The sequence below is a fragment of the Rhinopithecus roxellana genome, chromosome 11 (genome assembly GCF_007565055.1).
Source record: "Rhinopithecus roxellana isolate Shanxi Qingling chromosome 11, ASM756505v1, whole genome shotgun sequence".
NCBI classification, from domain to species: Eukaryota; Metazoa; Chordata; class Mammalia; order Primates; family Cercopithecidae; genus Rhinopithecus; species Rhinopithecus roxellana.
The window spans coordinates 136,912,503-136,922,045 of NC_044559.1; the positions used below are offsets into that span (position 1 = coordinate 136,912,503).

Below are 9,543 nucleotides of genomic sequence, written 5' to 3' on the forward strand. Positions count from 1 at the left end.
AAATCTGGTTCTAGAAACAACTCACCTGCAGCCAGCTGGCTGGACCAGCATGTGGTAATGGGGCTGGACTATTTATAGCCCTACTTACAGGCTGTACCATGGCCACCTCCCAGCATGGTGCTCAGCTATGAGGTCAAAATAAGGTAGAGCCAGCTGGGTGAGGTGGGGCAGGGGACGGGGGCTGTACACACAAGTGCTGGGGGCTCAGGGGCTCAATACGGTCCAGGGTCGGGGCTGTAAAGATGGCCAGTGTGGCCCCTGTGTCATGGGGAGGAAGCCTGCAGGGAAAATGTCATTCTCATCACATCACATCACACCAAGTGTATCTGCTATTAACATGACTTATTGCTTTTTAAAAAAAAAATTTTTTTTTTTTGAGACGGAGTCTCGCTCTGTCGCCCAGGCTGGAGTGCAGTGGTGTGATCTGGGCTCACTGCAAGCTCCGCCTCCCAGGTTCACGCCATTCTCCTGCCTCAGCCTCCCGAGTAGCTGGGACTACAGGTGCTCGCCACCTCGCCTGGCTGTTTTTTGTATTTTTTTTTTAGTAGAGATGGGGTTTCACCATGTTAGCCAGGATGGTCTCGATCTCCTGACCTCGTGATCCGCCTGTCTCGGCCTCCCAGAGTGCTGGGATTACAGGCTTAAGCCATCGCACCCGGCCTTAAAAAATTTTAGATTCAGTAGGTACACGTGCAGGTTTGTTACATGGATAAACTGTGTGGTGCTGAGGTTTGGGCTTCTAGTGAACCTGTCACTTAAATAGTGAACACAGTACCTAACAGGTAGTTTTTCAGCCCTTCCCCTGCTCCCGCTCTCCCCAATTTCTGAGTTCTCAGTCACTTTTTTTTTTGAGACGGAGTCTCTCGCCCAGGCTGGAGTGTAGTGGCGTAATCTCGGTGCCCTGCAACCTCAGCCTCCTGGGTTCAAGTGATTCTCTTGCCTCAGCCTCCTGAGTAGCTGGGACTATATAGTTGCATGCCACCACACTCAGCTAATTTTTGTATTTTTAGAAGAGACGGGGTTTCACCATGTTGGCCAGGCTGGTCTTGAACTCCTGACCTCAAGTGATCTGCCTGACTTGACCTCCCAAAGAGCTAGGATTACAGGTGTGAGCCACCGCGCCCGGTCCGTGGTCCATGGTTTTAAATATATCAGTGACACCTATAAATTGATGATTCCCACATTTAAATTTCTAGCCAAAGCTCTTGGCCGATTTCTAGATTGTTCCCGTGCTTCCGCAGCCTCTAGTGCCACTGGTATGTCTAACGCCATCTTACATTAAAGGTCAAAAGATTTCTGAAGCCCCCACACAACTCACACCCAACTCCTCCCCCAGTGTTTCCATCTCAGTCAAAAGTAGCATCCTTCCCCCTCTTCCCCACCCACCCTGCAATTTACCCAGTTCCCTGGCCCCAGTTTCTCTAAGCGTCCACGTGAGCAAGACCAGCTGGCTTTATCTTCAAAATATATCCCGAACCTGTGCAGTATTACCACCCTAGTCCAAGCAACCCACAACCATACCTATCTGGATTCTTGTAACTGCTTCCTACCTGGCATCTCTGCTTTTACTCTTGCCCCTGCTCTCCCCCATAATCTTTACATGGATTTTTTAAAATAGGTAAATCAGACCATGCCACTTCCCTTCCCAGAGCCCTGTGGTGGTTTCTCATCATTAGAATAAAGAGCTCTCCTGATCCAGGCCTTGCTTAGCTTTCTGACTTCCTTGTTTTATTTTATTTTTATTTATTTATTTGTTTTTTTGAGACAGAGTCTAGCTCTGTCATCGCCCAGGTTGGAGTGCAGTGGCGCAATATTGGCTCACTGCAAGCTCTGCCTCCCGGGTTCACGCCATTCTCCTGCTTCAGCCTCCAGAGTAGCTGGGACTACAGGCGCCCGCCACCACACCCAGCTAATTTTTTTGTATTTTTAGTAGAGACCGGGATTCACCGGGTTAGTCAGGATGGTCTCGATCTCCTGACCTCGTGATCCTCCTGCCTTGGCTTCCCAAAGTGCTGGGATTACAGGCATGAGCTCCTGCACCTGGCCCTGACTTCCTTTTCTTTTTTTTTTTGAGACGGAGTCTCGCTCTGTCTCCCAGGCTGGAGTGCAGTGGCCGGATCTCAGCTCACTGCAAGCTCCGCCTCCCGGATTTACACCATTCTCCTGCCTCAGCCTCCGGAGTAGCTGGGACTACAGGCGCCTGCCACCTTGCCCGGCTAGTTTTTTGTATTTTTAGTAGAGACGGGGTTTCACCGTGTTAGCCAGGATGGTCTCGATCTCCTGACCTCGTGATCCGCCCGTCTCGGCCTCCCAAAGTGCTGGGATTACAGGCTTGAGCCACCGTGCCCGGCCCTCTGACTTCCTTTTCTAATGCTGGCGACAGTTAGAGGTGAGCACCCTGTGAAGACGTGGGCCCTCTAGTAGGTGGAGGGGAGGGGAGGAAAGAGAGGCAGGGAGGGAGGGAAGAAAGGGAGAAAACACCAACAACTCAAAGAAGAATCACCATATAAACTACCTGTGCCCGTCAGGAACGTGCATCTTGCCTGCTATTATCTAATAGTTGAGACATGAAGTGGACTGACAAATTTGTGGGTTCTTGTTATGAGGAACTGACCTAGGTTGATATTCATTCTGCCAGAGCCATTGGAATTTGTAGCCTCTGAAAAGAGTTGTGCTATTTGGCAAAACCTGAATTGGGCATCACTTATCTTCATGTGCTTAGCCAAAGCCCTAGAAAAACTTTTTTGAGGCCAGGCACGGGAGGCTCACGCCTGTAATCCCAGCACCCTGGGAGGGTGAGGCGGGTGGATCACGAGGTCAGGAGTTCGAGACCAGCCTGGCCAAGATGGTGAAACCCTGTCTCCACTAAAAATAAAAAAAAATTAGCCAGGCGTGGTGGCAGGCGCCTATAATTCCAGCTACTCGGGAGGCTGAGGTAGAAAATTGCTTGAACCTGGGAGGCAGAAGTTACAGTGAGCAGGTAGAGGAGACCCTAGAGCAATAATCCCTGGAAATAACAGGAATTTCAGGGACAAATCCAGATCCTCAAAAACTGTGAAATTGAGGGAGCCTGAACAGATCTCCAAGGAACCAGGTACCATCTGTGTGCCAGGGTGACAGGATGGAAAACAGACCAGGTCTGTCTCTGACAGGTTGAGCAGGTGGAGTGGGAAGGAGGGATGTAGAAGGCCAGGAGGGTAAAGGGAACTGCAGGGGTGGGTGGTGGTGGGTGGGGCTGGACCTCAGTCTCCTCCTCCCACTGCCCACCCCACCCTTAGGAGCCCTTTGTGAGGGAGAGGCCCCAGCTCTGTGATGTGGGCCTGGGCCCCAATAAATATTCCCGAGGGGACACCCAGGGCTCAGTAGACTGAGGGCAGCAGTGCAGTTGACATGGATATTCTCTTTCCTCTGAACAGTGTTCTTGACACAGAGCTGTGCTGGAGCCCCATTCCGGAGATCATCCATTTCAGCCTCTTCGCTGCGTTTAGCCTGATGTTCCTGATCATCTTACGCCCCTACTTTACCCCCAGGGAGCCATCCTCAGGGCCTCCCAGAGAGGAGAACAGCAAGAATGTAAGGAGCCCTCAGCCCACACCCAGCAGAGAATGATTCTGTTTTTCCTGCTCTCTTTTCCACTTTTCCAAATCAACCAGAGGCGCTCCTGTGATGGGAAATCTCATCATCCCTCTAGGGACAGGCAGGGCAGGCAGGGGTTGGAGTGAGCATAGGATTTCCATCCCCAGGTCCCAGACCATCTGTGGGGGTGCATGGGAGGCATCACAGCAAAAACAAACCCCGGGACTCAGCGCTGGCGAGGACCCAGTCATGAGAAGGGTGAGGTCGTTGTGGGAGGACAGGCCCTGAGCCCGGGCTCATCAGCCGCCTTCCCGGGCAGGTGCCTCGGGTCCCAGCCTCTGTGTGCGGTGCTCTGGGGCTGTGCTGAGCCCCTGAGAGCCCCCACCTGAGACTGGAGTCGCCTCTGGCCTCCTCGGAAGCAGAATCCTCCCTGCCAGCTCAGAGGCACCTGCAGACCCAAGTGTGTGTGTTTTATAAGCAGCGAAACAGGGACTAAGGATGCCCAGGGCAGGCCTCACATAGAAAACCCCTCCATGCTTTTCAAAGAAGGAAACCAGAAAAGGTTATTATGCACTTTAGAAACGAGTGAAAGGAAAGAGAAGCACGCAGGGCTCCGTGAGCTGAGTGGAGAAAGTGTGTCATTCACGAGCACTGTGGGTCTGCAGCTGTGGGGACGAGAGACTGAGACCTGGCCTGTGCCCTCACTCTTGTCTCTCAGGACCAAGCTGAAGTGGGGGAATGGATAAGGATCAGAAATAGGTATATCACTTCGAAAGGTAAGGCTCCGAGGGTCCCCGAAGCCCCAGAGATCACAGCTTCACCTGTTCCTAGGAACAAGCACCAAATCTCCTAGGAAGTCATTTGCGGAGGCCTGATGGGGAAGCTCCTGCTAGGGCAATTGCAACCCAGGATCCATCTCTGATTCCCTGCTGGGATGAAGTCATAGGGTCCAGGGAGTGGGTATTGGCCAGGAGGGGACTATGTGGGGGAGGGGACCAGTGACTGCGTGGACCTGCAGGAGGGACCCCAGGTCCATGTGGGCAGCTGTTTAACATGGCTGAGTCCTCTTTGAGACTCAGGAAGTACTTTGTAAATGACAAAGTGCTGCCTCCCGGGCACCTGGCTATCACTCTTGGGGCCATGTGGCCTTGGACAGGGATGCTGGGGCTCCAGAGTCTAATCCCCGATCCTGGGGTCTCTCCTAAGGGTACATGGACTCAGCCTCCTATAAATCCCAGTTCCCTCCCTCACCACCATAACCCATCTCCTGCTTTCCAGATTACAGAATTCTCTTGAAAGAAGTGGAGAACCTTGAGGTCTATGCTTTCCTGCTGAAAAAGTGAGGCTCTTTCCCCTTCTCTCCCATGTCCTTCTTCCTCCCAGGGCCTAGGATGCTGCCCCAGGGCCTGGGGCTGATCTGGGAGGGGAGATCACAGCCATGATGTCACTAAAGCCCCGTGGCAGGGGTAGGCAGAGTTTTGTGAAATCAGCATGGGGGGCCCTGGAGGGGCCTGGACCACAGGTGTCCAGTGCTCCCAGCTGCAGTTTGTGCTCCTGTCTCCTGCAGGTGCCTGAAGAAGCTCCCTAGGGAGGGCAGCTCCCATCACCTGCCATGCCAAGACCACCTGGGGCCACTGCACAAACAAGCACCTGCTAGGAACCACCGTCCACGTGGGGGGCGTGGGAAAGCTTCTCCCACCAGCTTCCATGTGTCCCCACGGGCTCCCCCGGCTCCTCTGGCCTCCATGCCATCATCAGTCCCGAAGACCTCCGTAGGATCCTTTGAGTCTCTGTCATCCCTGAGCTCCTCCAAGCCACCAGAGCCTTTGCGTCCCCTGAAGCACCCTTCACACCGGCCATCTGCCAGCACCCTGTCACCAAACCCGACCACCTCCGTAGAATCCTTGGGGTCTCTGTCATCCCTGTGCTCCTCCCAGCGACCACAGCCCTTGCATCCCCTGGAGCGTCCTTCATACAATCCATGTGGGCATTCCCCTCCCCGACGACGGAATCCTGGCTGGGTGTCCAGGACTGACTCCATGCAGGCTGATTCCAAAACTGATGTGACAATATGCCCAATGTGCAACGCCCCTGAGTGCTCCTGTCTACACAGTTGGTCGGTGCCTTCTAGCCCTCGAGTGATCCAAGGCGTTGGTCGCTGCAGTGATCCTGACCTGGGCCTCTCCGGGAGGCAGGAGGTTGCTAGAGCCTGGTGCCTCTGCACCTCCACACAGTATCCATTCGAGCACCCTAATCTTCCCACCCACCCACTAAATGCTTCCTTCTAGGGAGACCCCACATGCAGGCAGCTGGAGGCAGGGGTCCCACTTTCCTCAGCTTGGACGTGCCAATGCTGCTGGACGCACAAGACACCAAAATCCATGGACACAGCACATCCAACATCCACGAACAATTGGGAATCTCTTGAGGACAACTTGGAGGCACATTCCCTCATCCGGGCACCCCACAGATGCTGGAAACGCGTGTTCTAATGGATCGGGAGAGGCGGAGATGGAGCCCGTAAATCTCCTTGGGAGGCTTGGCCCCCACAGAGACCTTTTCCACAGTGCTGCACAGAGACCTCCCACTGCAAAGATCTCCCACCGAGACCTCATGTCTATTCTTCCTAGAGGATCTGAACTCACTTAGAAAACTGCCAGCACAGGAGGGATAACATCAGCTGTGCCCCCTACCGGACAACCCAGAAACTTTGGGTCATTGTCAACGTTGCAGGGAAGATGCTCACGAATTGTTGCTCTTTTGCACTGCCATTCTCTCCTAACAGAACTGCAGATTCCATGTGTAGACCTGCAAACTTCTGTTCTCTACAGTTTCCTGACCCACAGTTTAGAGAATCATTTTTTTTTTTTTAAATGGAATCTCACTCTGTTGCTCAGGCTGGAGCGCAGTGGCACCATCTCGGCTCACTTCCGCCTCCCAGATTCAAGTCATTCTCCTGCCTCAGCTTCCCAAGTTGCTGTGATACAGGCACGTGCCACCACACCCAGCTAATTTTTATAATTTTAGTGGAGAGAGGGTTTCACCATGTTGGCCAGGCTTGTCTTGAACTCCTAACCTTAAGATATCCGCCTGCCTCAGCCTCTCAAAAGTGCCGGGATTATAGGCCTGAGCCACCGCACCCAGCTGAATCATAAATTTTAAACCTGAATAAAATGCTGCCAACCTCCAATGAGAGTAAAATATCTCCTTTGTCCAATTTTAGTTACTGTCTAGTCAAATGCTATCAATGTCGCATTTTAAAATTTCATTGGCAACAAGGCCTGAACTAGAGATGGGTGACTTCCTTATTTTGGAAACATGATAAAGACCCATGGCAAATGGACTCTAGAAATAAACCACCAGAGGCATGTGGGCTCACACTGGCCTCCAGGAGCTGTGTAACTGGCACATTATTTTGCACATAACTTGTGTCAGATTTGTGAGGTCTGATTTTTAAAATGAAGCAACAATCTGAAAATGTTTTTCAGTCATGTAAATGAGTCAAATGTATGGCAGTATTTCTATTTTATCCCATGGCAAAATAATCCTAATTTTAATATTATTTTGTTCCTTAAAATGTAATACCTTCGGCCGGGCGCGGTGGCTCAAGCCTGTAATCCCAGCACTTTGGGAGGCCGAGACGGGCGGATCACGAGGTCAGGAGATCGAGACCATCCTGGCTAACATGGTGAAACCCCGTCTCTACTAAAAATACAAAAAAACTAGCTGGGTGAGGTGGCGGGTGCCTGTAGTCCCAGCTACTCCGGAGGCTGAGGCAGGAGAATGGCGGAAACCCAGGAGGCGGAGCTTGCAGTGAGCTGAGATCCAGCCACTGCACTCCAGCCTGGGCGATAGAGCAAGACTCCGTCTCAAAAAAAAAAAAAAAAAAAATATATATATATATATATATATATATATATATAAAATACCTTCAAATGATATTATCCATGTTTCCAAGATTTGACAAAGTCTTCATGTTCAGCCAACATGGCTTAAGCTGATGAACTACCTAGAAGGATTTTTTTTTTTTTTTTTTTTTGGAGACAGAGTCTCACTCTGTCACCCAAACTGGAGTGCAGTGGCATGATCTTGGCTCACTGCAAACTCCGCCTCCCGGGTTCAAGCGATTCTCCTGCCTCAGTCTCCCAAGTACCTGGGATTACTGACCTTGTGATCCGCCTGCCTCGGCCTCCCAAAGTGCCGGGATTACAGGCGTGAGCCACCATGCCGGCCAAAGGATTCATTTTTAAAATAATCCTAAGAAATGCACATTTTCCAAGACTCTTGGAGGTCAGGCTTCATTTTATATTCAGTAAAGGGTTAAAGGATGTGATACTTCAGATATTTGGAATCTTAGTAAATTTCTCACTGAATGTATGCTTGACATAGATACACAGCCCATTCAAAGTACTGGGACGAAGCGTCTTAATATCTGAATTGAAGAAAGTGTCCATTTAGTCAACATGTATATTAGAATAACGAAAGGCCTCAGTACTTATATGCCCAGCACTTTCTGAAGGGTGCACTTTGGTGAGACTGTATATTTCTTGCTGCTTATAAGTAATACGTTGTCGTTGGCTTGTTAAAGTCTGCTTTAATATCATCTGTTAAGCATGTGTCACTGGTGAAGTCTCTCAGATTATCCCTCAGGGTGAAAGCATCACACTCCTTTCTTCAAAAGGAGCAAAGTCAACACGAGGGCCCTTGAAGCCAATTTGTTCCAAGAAGAACTTCCCTCCTATTCCTTATAATTACACACTTATACCTATTATATTTTCTACTTTACTCCCTTTAATGTCATTGAATCATAAAATGATGAAATAGTGAGTATCCTCTAGTACACTATTGGCTTGTATTCTTTTTACAGTGCAACAGATGTTTAATCATCGAACAATGGACCAACTAGGAAAGATTTCCATACAGAAAATGCATTACAGAGTAGTGTACCCTTTTTAAACTGACTTTTAAAACAGGGTTAAACTAAATGATCGTATATTTTGACTTAAAGTTGTTTGGGGTAGCCACAATGTCTGAAAACAGACAACTGTCTATAACAGTTTATTGTTATGACATGTTTAATGTGCTGTCCCTCACTAGGTTGTGCAAAACTGCAATGCACAGTGTGCATTAAAGCAACGTTCCCATCATCCGCTGCACCTGCGTCCACCCTATATTGCTGCAGATAATTTATGTGTCCAACTTCCAGGGTGTAAACTTATGCCTTTACCCCAGAAGAACTAAACAAGTGGGTTCAATCTATTACAAAAATACTGTCAATGTTTCCAGACTTCTTTTTTTTGGAGACAGGGCCTCACACCCAGGCTGGAGTGCAGTGGTGCGTCACAGCTCATTGTAGCCTTGACCTCTTGGGCTCAAACGATCCTCCTGCCTCAGTCTCCCAAGTAGCTGGGACCAACAGGTATGTGCCACCAGGTTTGGCTAATTGCTAAATTTTTTTTTGGTGGAGATTGTGTTGCCCAGGTTGGTCTTGAACTCCTGGCCTCAAGTGATCCTTCCACCTCAGCCTCCCAGAGTGTGAGATTATAGGCATGAGCCACCATGTCTGGCCTTGGTTTTGAAACAGATTTTTATTTAAAACAAGTTTCACGCTTCAATAAATTAGGCAGTCCAGAACACAGTGTATAGGGTGGCAATTATATGTTGACTTCTTAATACTCCAAGAGATAAAGATCTTTTCCAAATAGGCAAAAAAAATGTAGTCATCGTGCAATATTAGCCTCTAAGAGTAATTTCCCTTTATAGACTACAATATTACTGACAGTTTCATGCACTTTTGCTTTATAAACAACTCCACAGGAAGAAATTTCCCCAGTCTTTCCCAGTAGACACAGCTACATTTTCTGTCACACACAAACCATTGGCACAGTACAGCATGTCCAGATTCAGAGAATCAAGGGGTTTCACAATTGCTTCCCCAATGTATGCCATGAGGTTGTTCAGATTTGA

The 9,543-nt window shown here is 49.6% G+C and overlaps 1 pseudogene; it reads left to right on the forward strand.

Moving 5' to 3' along the window:
- The first annotated feature begins 3,312 nt into the window (after positions 1–3,312).
- LOC104673743 lies at positions 3,313–6,004 on the forward strand (annotated as a pseudogene).
- Positions 6,005–9,543: the final 3,539 nt, after the last annotated feature.